The following is a 13,147-nucleotide window of genomic DNA, read 5'->3' on the forward strand; positions in this document are numbered from 1 at the left end:
TTTAACAGCCTGTTACTGTTATAGTATAATGGCACTGGTGGCATCATGGGGAAAAGCGGTGGGACAAGGACGAAATGTAAGGCGGTGAAAGTCCAATTATGGTGGGTGGGAGGGGTGGTTCATGGGTCCAACAAATACAGACTTTCACCCAGGAGAGTGGTCTACGCATCCTGTAAGATTATAAAGCTAAACCCTGTTCTTTTTGCCAAAACCCAACCATGTGTGGAAAAAAACATAAATTCATGTATTTGTACCGAAGTAGTGCATTTATTTTGAAAGAGACTGTATGTAAACATGAAATTTCCTGTGAAAATGGAAGTGTATTTTGAAAGAAGACAAAGTATGTAACAGGCACAACTTGACACGGTGTCCCAGAATGTCAACAACCAACATACTCAGGTTACCTCCCAAGTCGTATCTGGACGTGGAAGGTAAAACATATACACTGCCTACAGCCTAACAGTGTATGTACTGATACCGTCAAAAACAGCTGATTTAACTTTAAATAAAATGAGAAACATGAACCGTAACTCTCAAATCAAACAAAGATGTTAATATTCTAGCATCTCAGTCATATATCCAGTGCATAACCTCATGTTACATAAACCGTGTTACACAAGCACACCCCAAGGCCAAGCACACCTGTGTCCTATTTACTGTAAAATCACTTGATCTCTGTTTGTACCTCAAGCTTCCATCCATCCATTATTCATACTCTATTAAGCATATCGCATTGAAAAAGGCTCACAGAGTCAGACTATATATGCTGTACAAGTAAAACACCACATTATTTCTTGTATGTCAATTTTATGTCTTATTACTCTGCTTGTGTGCAGAACATCGCATATTCAGGGCTTAAACTGAGCCAAGTTTCACCTCTTGAGCTGATGGTAAACCACTCTTGCTCTGCCCTCTTAAAAATATTCAGCACACAGTGTCTGTGTTTCTCTACAGTGAATGAATCTGATGTTTTTCCTTGTGTTGTATCACTATAATCTGCTGTGCCACAGTGAGTTCAACCTTCTGTAATGTTATCAGTTACAAAAAGGATAAATAAAATCCCATTTGCTCCATTTAGTTTGAACGGACAGCTGCTGAAATGTGGCTGCTCCTTGACGTAATAAGAAAATTGAACCACTTTAAGAATCAACAGGTCATTCGAACCGCCACAATCGCTGCCACTGTGTGACTGGTGACTGAAAACAGTGGGCGTTGCATTTGGAAAATAAGTCCAGTGACGCACGTCCAGTTCCTTCTCAGCCTTTCAGTGCTTTCTTTGCCTGCTCTGAATAACGGCAAAATTGGAGGTTAATTATTTGCCTCAGGCTTTAGGCTTTGGATATACTAATTAAGTCAGGTGGATTACTTACAAAATTACTTTTGTTTGGTTTGTGATGCTGAGCTATTTTTTGGCGGGGTACTCCAGGAAATGACATAACCTCCTGTAAAACAATGAATTGTAGTTTTAACACTTCAGTGGAAAGGCCAAAAGATCAACAGTACAATGGAAATATGCCTTCTCTGGAATCTGTGCTCAGCTGTTTAACTTTTACTCACAATGTTTTTTAAAATGATGAGCTCAGCTCATGACCTTTACACGGGCCTCTCTCCACTCAGCTTTCCCATAGCTGTAACATGTCTGCAGCATTTTTATCTCTTCTTCTGAATTTTCCATCCTGATCTCATTACTCTTCCCTTGCCTCAGTTCACTTAACTCCGGAGCCTGATCCTTAACGCTGGCTGACCACTTCACAAGCACATGCACTCTTCAGACAGTGTTTAATTATACATACAAGAAAGCAAGAAAGCCATTGACGGTATGACATATACCACAATGTAATCAGATATTGTAATATCTCATTAGTTCACAATAACTTGCAAACATATGCAGTAAAGAGAAGGTAGTACAAGTATACAAACATTTTAATGTTTAGGATGAGACTCTATGGAAGGTTGGTTGTTTTTACTTTGATCCAGACTTGAATATCTCAACAACGATGAGATGAACAATAGTTTGTACAGACATTAATGGTCCACAAAGGATGCACCCTACTGACTCTGTAGCACAATCTGACACCTCTGTTCCTTGATATAGCAGAAGAATAACTGTATTTATGTGTAAACATATAAGGAGTCCTGTCAGAAAGCTTAGAACCAGCTCTATTTTTGGCCACTTCCAGCTTTGAACACCTAACAAAGCAGATGACAGCGCACACTTACATATAAAAATAAAAACTCTGTTTTGTTTTTTTTCCACGTCAACACTTAAAATGGATCCTTGCTCAAGGAGTTTTAGAAAAGGTCTGTTTTCAGTGACCGACACTCAACAGCCACTTTATTAAGTCCACCTGTTCAACTGCTTGTTAACGCAAATAGTTAATCAGCAAATCACATGGCAGCAGCTCAATGCATTTAGTCATGTAAACATGGTCAAGACGACCTGCTGAAGTTCAAACTGAGCATCAGTATGGGGAAGAAAGGTGATTTAAATGACTTTGAACATGGCACGGTTGTTGGTACCAGATGGGCTGGTCTGTCAGAAACTGCTGATCTACTGGGATTTTCACACACAACCATCTCTAGGGTTTACAGAGGATGGTCCCAAAAAGAGAAAATATCCAGTGAGACAATGCCTTGTTGATGGCAGAGGTCAGAGGAGAATGGCCAGACTGGTTCAAGATGGCAGAAAGGCAACAGTAACTCAAATAACCACTGGTTACAACCAAGGTCTGCAGAAGACCATCTCTGAACCAACAACACGTCCAACCTTGAAGCAGATGGGCTACAGCAGCAGAAGACCACACCAGGTGCCACTCCTGTCAGCTAACAACAGGAAACTGAGGCTACAGTTCACACAGGCTCACCAAAACTGGACAATAGAAGATTGGAAACACGTTGCCTGGTCTGATGAGTCTGGATTTCTGCTGCCACATTCAGATGGTGGGGTCAGAATTTGGTGTAAACAACATGAAAGCATGGACCCATCCTGCCTTGTATCAAGGGTTCAGGCTGGTGGTGGTGGTGTAATGGTGTGGGGGATATTTTCTTGGCACACTTTGGGCCCCTTAGTACCAACTGAGCATGGTTTAAACACCACAGCCTACCTGAGTATTGTTGCTGACCGTGTCCATCCCTTTATGACCACAGTGTACCCATCTTCTGATGGCTACTTCCAGCAGGATAACGCACCATGTCACAAAGCTCAAATCATCTCAAACTGGTTTCTTGAACATCAATGAGTTCACTGTGCTCCAATGGCCTCCACAGTCACCAGATCTCAATCCAATAGAGCACCTTTGGGATGTGGTGGAACAGGGGATGCCAAAATCTCTGAGGAGTGTTTCAAGCACCTTGTTAAATCTATGACACAAAGAATTAAGGCAGTTCTGAACGCAAAGGGGAGTGTACCTAATAAAGTGGCCAGTGAGTTTATAACACAGTTTGCATGTGGACTAAGGTCAAAATGCATAGAAAAGGCAACATTTTAATGTGCCTGTGGACTAAGCCTGAATGTTCCTCTTGCACCACTAGCAGGTCTAAATAGATTTACTCATTCTGTGAAATCTCTTTGATGGGTTGTTCCGAAATGTTTTACTGAAGTTCATAGTTCCCACATGATGAATTCTAGAGATTTTTGTGATCCTGTGACTTTTCCTGTAGCGTCATCAACAAGTTGACTTTGTGCCCTTTAATAAAATGTCTCAACAACTACTGAATTTTTCACCACACAATTTGCCACAGACATTCATGTTCCACTCAGGATGCCTTTTAATTACTTCCTCTTTCTCATCCAGCACCATCTTCTAATGTGTTAAATGCTTTTATGACCAAATACCTCTACAACTAATGACATCTCCATCATCCTCAGCTGTGGTTTCCTGTTAATGCCAGGTAACGTTAGCATGCTGAAACGCTAAACTAAGATGTTTTAGCATTTTGCTCAAGGCCTCACAGAGCTGCTAGCATCACTGTAGACACTAACAGTCTTTAGTCTTGTTACAGCTGCATACTTGTATGTGGTTACACATAAATAATGCTGCAGAGTTTGTTCCCCCAGTTATGAGAAAACACATCAATACTTCACCACAAAAAGTCTTCACTTGTTAAAAGATTGTGAAGTTATTAGAATACAGTTAGAATCTTGTTTCTATGTAGTGTGCATGAAATCTGATGAGAGCCACAGGAAAGACGTAATGGATGTGCCTGTCAGCACTAGCTTGACAGTGACACACACACACACACACAGTGTGGTGTGAATGACATGTCCCTGTCTAAGTGGCACAAATTGAACCCCATCAGTTTCTGAGCCAGTGCACAGCTACTGGCAGTGACGGAGGACCCTCGTCACTGGGCTGTTGCCTGCAGTTATGTCACCCAGTAAGACTCAGGCCTTTTGTCCCTAGCTGCCACTGTCAGTGTCAGTAACAGCCCTGCTGGTACAGCCCATCACACCTCTCAGGCCACCATTATCTAACTCGCTGGAGTGGAGTCACTGGGTCATGGCACCTGCCATCACGACCCCTCGCCTAGAAAGTTGCACTTGCGTCAGCACTCCAAATGGTTCAGGCTCTGAACTATTATCGTTGCCATTCCTCTCCGGGAAATCAATAGGGTTGAAAATAGCACAGTTCAGTGTTTAATGATGAAGAATGTCCAGTGAGCCACTACTGAACAATAAACTGTGTGTTCTGCTCTGAAGTCCCAACAGATTGTTCGTGCTGTGTATAAAAAAAGATTTAAAACCTGCGAGCTAAATTCAACAAGTTCAAAGCTGCCAAGGTGTAAACACATTTGGATAAATGAAAATGTTTTCCTTGTGAAGATGTTTTTCCTCTGCTGAATATAAATCAAATGAAAATGTATTGGTTCCTGGTAGAGCAGTAAGGTTCAGCCCTGAGGAATCATTAAAGGGTATAACGAGGAAAGAGGTCTTTATTAGTTGAGAGGAGCTTTTTATTGAAGGTTCTCTGAGGAACTATTGAGTTTTCACCTTTTAATCCTGAGTAATGATCCAATTCGAAGCTCACAACAGGAAACCTTTCCTCGTTTTATATGATCTATTACTGAGAGATGATTCAAAACTCACATTCATATCCACCCACACACACAAACTGCTGCCAATAAACACCATAAATAATAATCTACTGTAAGTATTTAAGCAATGGCAGGGCTTAATAATTTAAATAAAATATAAATATTATTTTAAACAACTGAATTTTTGTATTCAAATATTTTACTTGGAAAATCCTGATTTTATGTGGCTTGAATTCAACTACTCAAACTTTCTCCATGGACTTTTGGTGTTGAGTTTTACTTGATTTTATTTCTTTATATGTTTTCGATCTGAAATATTTAATTAAACTTGAGCAAATTGAATATATTGAGCAAAAATTTAAATGCAACACTTCTGTTTTTGCTCCCGTTTTTCACAGGTTTAAGTCAAAGAGCAGACTGTTTTTTATTTTCATGCACTCATTAGATATATTACTGTCAAATTTTGGTCGCAAATTTGTTATACTGCCAAACTCAGGGAAATTACATCAGAGACAGCTTCATTTTTGTTTTCATTCACTCATTTTCTGCAACTCCTTATCCTGTTGGGGGTCACAGGGAGGCTGGAGCCTATCCCAGCTGACACTGGACGAGAGGCAGGGTGACTCACATGCACATTGAGGGGCAATTTAGAGTCACCAATTAGCCTGCATGTCTTTGGACTATGGGAGGAAGCTGGAGTACCTGGAGGAAAACCCACGATGACACAGGGAGAACATGCAAACTCTGCACAGAAGGGCTCCCCCACCCTGGAGTTCAAACCAGAAACCCTCTTGCTGTGAGGTGACAATGCTAACACGGCTTATAGTAGTGAAATGAGCATTTAGTTCACAGGGAGCAGCTCTAGTGGACATTCCTGCAGTCAGTATGCCAATGACACGCTCCCTCAAAATTTGAGACACCTGTGGTATTACGTCGTTGTGAATCAACTGCACATTCTAGAGTGGCCTTTTATTGCAACGATCCTAAGGAACACTTGTGTAGGAATGATGCTGTTTAATCAGCCACACCTGCCAGGTGGATGGATTATCTTGGAAAAGGAGCAGTACTCACTACCACAGATTTTACCAAATTTGTGACCAAAATTTGAGAGAGAGATATCTAGTGAGAAAAGTCTTAGATCTTTATGTTAAACAAGAGTGTTAAAAAAAAATCAGTGTATATTCAAGTTGTTATATTTTGCATTTAATACAATGCAAAATATAAATGCAATGTGTTTGAAAGCATCACTTAATTCACTGGTATGAGTTAGCTAGTTATGAAAAATAATAAAAGTCAGGTTTTTGGTTGAAACAAAGTCTATTAATACCATTAATTGTGATTTTTCCTTTCAGGTAGTTTATGTTTTAAGAGTATTTGTCTATTGGAATAGACAGTAGGGGGCAAAACACATAATTCGTGGGGGCTGGGGCCTATCCCAGCTATCATTGGGTGAGAGGCAGGGTACACCCTGGACAGATCACCAGACTATCACAGGACTGACACATAGAGACAGACAACCATTCACACTCACATTCACATCTACGGACAATTTAGAGTCACAAATTAACTTGCATGTCTTTGGACTGTGGGAGGAAGCTGGAGTACCTGGAGAAAACCCACGATGACACAGGGAGAACATGCAAACTAGGAACCCTCATGCTGTGAGGTGACAATGCTAACCACTGCACCACTGCGCTGCCCCAATTAAGTATTCAGTAATGATTAAATTTCACAGTTAGGCCTCATGTTGCTCATAAGATTCACACCCTTATGTCCTTTCTTTGCTTTCATATATATGCAATGTACAATGGAGATCCTGCAGCATCCTCTTATTTTGACCTACTTGTCATCTTGTCTTCTTGCTGGGCTCCTCTATGACCACAGCTTACACATGCAGAGCTGCATTGCTCCTCACAGAGTTACATATGTAAGTAATCTTTTGGTGGTGAGAGTGAAAGTGAAAACAACGCCACTGTTATAATCTTGACCTTTTCATTACGTTTGCACTTGAGTGTTTTCCTTTGAAATGGAGTGAGTGAGTATTTTTTCTGTGTAACTGCACCTGGTGAAGGTCAAAACAATCCCAGAGCAACTGTGATTCCCGCTCAGATGACTTTGCTCTTAAGAACATACAGCTTGCTCTCAGAAAAGGAGTCCAGGGGATCCTGGGGTTGACTCCTGATAGGAAATGCCTCTTTAGCCAACAGGAACAGAGCACAATGGAGAGCATTGTGAGGAATCACAGGGTTATTATGAGTCTGTGAAGTGGGAGCGGGAGGCAGGAGAGAGGAAGAACATGTCCTGGTTTTAATTTTCTCATTTTGCGTCATTGCTCCGTCAAAATGTATAAATCACAAAGCGTGTCATCTCGTGAAACGATAGAGACCCCTGCCGGCTCTCATCTCCTCTCTGCTCCATGTCCTCTCCAGTTTTTATCATACTGTTCGCCTGCAGTTACACAAGCAGACAGATAAAAGAAAAGTAATATCAGCAGACAGAGAGAGCTGGGCTGAATGCAGATTGACAGACAGACGCACAAAGAGAGTATGCATTGGAAATGAGAGAAGTCAGATGAATGGAGGGTTAAGCAGCTGTTTGCTCTGATTCCTCTCTTGCGTCACACTCAGGCCCCTCAGGGGGAACACAGCAGTTTGAAACTAACCTCTGCACTTTATTGGGAGGGGCAGGAGGATACAGTTTGAAGTTGTGTTGGTTGCCAAAATGTGTTTGTTGTTCCCCTTATTTTCTTACTGTGACCCTTTGGGGAGACTTGATGTCGAGGACTCACGTCTGTTTCTGTTTCTGCTCTGATCTCTCTCCGAGCTCCAGATGTCAGCCAAGTGTTAAAGTATTCCAAAGGACACACTGGGTTGTTTCTGCCTATTGAGGAGCTTTCAATAAGACCTTCATTGTTAATGTTTTTTTTTTAAGTCAAACTGGAATTTGAATTATTTTTTACACTCGAGTATGTCCAACAAACATTGATACAAGATGTTGTTTTTCCCTGCATAGCATTGGCAATGTGTTGTGAACGATTTTAGCTAACTGCGCCCTTACAACATTCATCATTTGGGAGAATCCATCAACTGTTATGTTTGTATTCCACTCAGAAAGTGCAAACTAGCAAGCTAGGCTACTAAAGTGGAAGCTTAGCCAAGCTTGCTAATGGTGTCGCTTTTTATTCATGTTATTTCAACACCTGTTGAGTCATTAGTGGCTCCTACACATCTGGAGTTGTGCTTCGGTATCAGCCTTCGGCATCTGATACCAAAGCACTAAGGCACCCTTAAGTGTCTATAACAGACGCACCGAGCCACGTCATTATCAGACATTCCAATTAACTGACGTAGCAAGAAAGTCTGTATAGGGTGGAAGGGAGGGGTGGAGGATGGGTCAAACAAACACAGGCCTTTTCCCAGGAGACCACTGTTCATTTCCAACGACAAATGAAAGTCAACACTGAGTTATTTAATAACAAAACATAATACGTCATGTGATATGTCACGTTACGTTATATTTGGAACAAACATACTTATTTTAACCAAAACCATGGGTTTGTATGCATGTAATGAGTGGACACTGTACATTTCCTGTAAAAGCGGAGGTTAATTTTGAAAAGACAAAATGTATGTAACGATCAGAAACTGACACACCGTCCCTTTGTGTCCTAAACTGAAACAAGAGGTGCCTAGAGCGTGGCTTGACACGTAGGGCCACTTACCAAGTGGTGGTTTTTGATGAGTTGGGAGAGACATTTTACATTTTACTCTAGGGAGACTTTTTCTTGCACACCGGCACTTCTCCCAAGCTGCCAATACTCTTTTCTGTCCTCTCCTTATCAGGTTTTCTGGGTGATTCACAACAGCCCTAAATAAACTGCATTTCCCAGGGGGCACTGGGGGTACTATATACCCAAGGGGCACTACGTGGAGCTCAACTGTTCCCGTTCTCACCTGCTTGCTTTTCTTTGTCAGCGGCTAGTCTAAATAAGTCGACATTACAATAACGTTGGCTTGGCTCCAAATGGGCAACACAAAGAGAACACAAATAGAGTCAGAAGATGACACAGCAGAGCTTTACATGTCAAATCCTATGCTACTAAATGCAGGTCGGGAGCAGCCAGCTGAGATTAGTGCCACTGTTGGCAGTGAAGAGCCTGTTGATGTAACGTTGGCATCAGCAAGACCACCTGTTGACACCGCCACCAGTCGTGATATACCTTTGTTCAACGTATTGACATAGAACTGTCTGAATGATATCCTACGAGAATGCAGACACAACAGTTCATATTATTGACGAATTAGGGCCTCACGAATGGTGTTACATCCTTAACATACAGCTATGTAATTAAGGTAAAGTTACAGAGGTTAACTTTAAGCAAGTAAAGTTACTGTGGTTAGATTAAGTAAAAGAAACAGTAAAAGACTAACAAAAGAAATTTAATAAGTAATGCAACTTTTGTGAGTAATTAGCAAAGAAATGTATACTTTTTCAATGAGTAACAGATTACATATTCCTAATAGCTCGCCCAACACTGTCCATACGTTAGTCCATGATTTGAATCACGACACAGAGCACGACTGGCACAGATGGGAAGAAGGGATATCCAAGCAACATCTTGTCCCTGGGCTAGTTTACTGCTTTTGCTGCTGTTGAAATGAACGACTATTTTGTGCACCATTCAGAGCACTGACATAGAGGCCGCTATCAGACATTTACAGGCAGTTTCCCCGTACTAATAATGTAACAGTGTGAGGAGTGCACTTGATCACTGGCACACAGACCCACACATACACAAACACACAAACCCAGTCGTGCCTCTGAGAAGAGTTTGACGCTGATGCACAGAGAAAGGCAGAGGTGGTGCATTAGATGGAGTGTAGAGCTGCTGTGAGTCAGGCTGTGCTGCCGTGTCAGCTCGTCCAGACAGACGCTGCTCTCCAGGCTGTGTGTAGGTGTCTCTCAGGGGACAGTCGGGCTTTTCTGTTATGAAACCCGGAGTCCAGGCCGAGCAGCAGCTTTTCAATACTTCATGACATGCAAGGGGGCCGCCTGCCTGGTAACACAGCGGAGCACTTCATCTGAGGGTCACAGTGACTACGGAATAAAATGTTTTTAAATCAGACATCCATTAACAGATTATCTCTGGACCTCACTTTTTTTGTAAAGCTTGTTACATGACAAACTCACAGTAAGTGTTTCAGTCTGTGTTTTAATTACATTTATCAAGGTCTTTCCTTAGTCACCATGTCAGACAACTTAATGATGTTTGCTCTCTAAAATATCAGTTGTAGAATTTTGTACAGGTATATGTGACTTGATGTAAAACCATGTGGTGTGATCACAACTGGAAGAAGTTTTCCTAGAGGGCTCTCAAACAGAAAGGGATTTCCTTTACACCTAAAATAGAGTAAAACAACTGGGTCACAACAACCAGGTTGGTGAATATGTGGGAACAGAGAGGCAAACCACACATATTTTTTGGGGATGTCACAAGCTACACCGATTCTGGGAAAATGTAGATCTTACAGTTGATTCTGGGATATGCAATACATAATAACTGCGAAGTTATGTACCTTGGAAATACAAATGATTGTGTCATGGATTGTGACAGCTATCTGGCCAAGATAATACTGAGTAACAAGGAACTGGTACAAGACTGAATCCCCCACTGTAGAACAATGGTTGGAAATTATAAGAGAAATTTGTGCTCTGGAAAAAATGACCTATCAACTTAGACAGAAAATGTTTTTGTTAGTAAATGGAAGAAATGGATGATTTATGTGGAAACAGTGGAAAAAACATCTGGACCAAGTGATATATGAACTTCAAGATACTGGATATAAATATATTCACCCTTTTTGATGAATTTTTACTTTTACTTTTCTGATTGTGGAAATAATGTTGTACACTGTATACACAAACTAAAACTCAATAAACATAAACGTACTAAAAAAAATAAAGGGATTTCTTGGTTAGGGCAAGTGGTTAGGGCACTGAAGTGCCAAAAACTGCACTTCCTCAAATGGCCACTTGAGGTTGGCTCCAGAATCGAGTCAAGCCCCATTGACGCCCATGTTGAAATGCCCAACTTTAAAGCAAAAATAAATATGTTTACTGCCTGGTATTTTTAGTTTTGGCCTCTTTAGCTAATGTCAGCATTCATGACAACTGTACAGGGGGATAATTTTTATATTATTCACCTGTTCACATTTTATTGAGGCTTAAAGTAATGCATAATTGACCTTTTGCTAAGCCCCGCCCCTTTGTGATGGTCCAACAAGCTGTCAAAGTAAGCATGCAGCGCACACTGTAACTAACTGCACTCCCTGAAGAAATGTTATCATATTTTTGGAAATCAAGCACATTTTGTACACATCTGTCTGCTTCTCTCTGGAATCACTGTTTCATTTTCCCAATAATCAGCTTGTCGGACCATTACAAAGGGGCGGGGCTTAGCGAAAGGTCAATTGTGCAGCTCATCTAGGCTTTCCAAATGTTATCAGACCAAATGGATCAAATCCTGATAGTGAAACAAGTCATTTTGCAGTTGTGTGACGCTCAAAAAAACGTATCCACTGATTTACAAACGTCATTTTCACAATGCAAGTCTATGGGAAAAAGTCTTTTTTGAGCCGCGGGGCAACCTGTAACAGACCTGAACGTTGTAGTTCCACTTTTGGCCACTATATAAAATTGGCTTCAAAGCCAAGCTCTGTTCCTGCGGGCTTGATGTTACTGGTAGCGAATCCAGCGCACGGCACTAGGCTTATATCCCAGTAATCGCTGACAACACCGTCATGAGTTTGAGTGAGCAATACCTCCATTTTGAGAACCATGTGCAGAGAATCCCTGCTCTGAATCATAGATATGTTCTGAATATACAGCTCCTTCATATATTGGTAGTTAGCATCAGTTGCTGGTAGGAAAGATATATAATACAGTAGGCCTATGTTTAATATTCATTGTTTTTCTTAGTCAAAATGACAAGAGTTTTTAATGTATCATCCTGTAACCCTCTATGAGAAAACCCATTGAGTTTTAAAGCCAGCAGCTTTGTGTGTTCTTTATTAATGACAGCAGTGTTGTCAGTGGCTCCAGTGGCTCTTGGTGTTTGTCACTAACTTTACTCTGCTCCACATCATGAGCTCAATATGAGCGGCATCTCTGCTATCAGTGACCTTGCATACCACAGGCTTATGTAACTGTAACTCTGGTCTCTGTTTTCATAGACGTGTAACACGAGCTCCGCCACAGACGTCTATAAGCACCGTGTGGTGTGTGTGAGTGAGATCAGTCTGCAGCATGTGTCGCCTCTCACACAGCTGCTATTAAACACACGTTTCCATCAGCTTTCAGCACGCAGGTGGCAGATTGTGTGGTGTTGATTTAATGCAGAAAATCTTGAAATATCAGTGAGAGAAGTTTAAGACAGTCAGCTCTATGAAGAGAGTACATTTACAGTGCAAATTTTAGGTACTTGAGTATTTCCATTTTCTGCTGCTTCATACTTTTACTCAGCTACTTTATTAAAGATATTCTACTTTTTGCCTGATTTCATCTGATAGCTTTAGTTAGGCTACTCTCAGGTATTCCCTTCCTGTCCAGTGAAAACCATGTATTGCCACCACGCTCCATGGTAATGGCAAGGATGCATGCTGGTAACTCTATTAAAGCGAATTAGTGATGTCACCCTCATACATGTCACAGCTCAAGGTTCTTAGGTTATGTTTTTATTCCATTCATTGTTTCCTGTTTTACTTTGAAACTCACATCTCCTCTCTTTCAGATCACTTCACTTCCCGCCCCTGTGTGTTTTCTCTGCCTTTTGGAGGCCGTTTACACGTTGCCGGCTATTTTCATAAACGGACATTTCACTGTCTCCGTTTTCAAAAAGATCTTCGTTTACACTTACCCGTGTATATATACACAAGAGCATGCCAAACCTGTAGGTGGCAGTGTAACGAGAAGCTCAAGTCTTCCATGTATCCACTGTCACCATAGCAACATAGGTCGCACTTTTGACACAGGCGCAAGTTCTGGCGCATACTGTGACGTCGACTGTCTATAACTCAGTTTATCTCAGTTTACATGCAAACGCGCAACCGGAGTT

This window comes from Epinephelus fuscoguttatus, linkage group LG13 (assembly GCF_011397635.1).
Source record: "Epinephelus fuscoguttatus linkage group LG13, E.fuscoguttatus.final_Chr_v1".
Lineage (NCBI taxonomy): Eukaryota > Metazoa > Chordata > Actinopteri > Perciformes > Serranidae > Epinephelus > Epinephelus fuscoguttatus.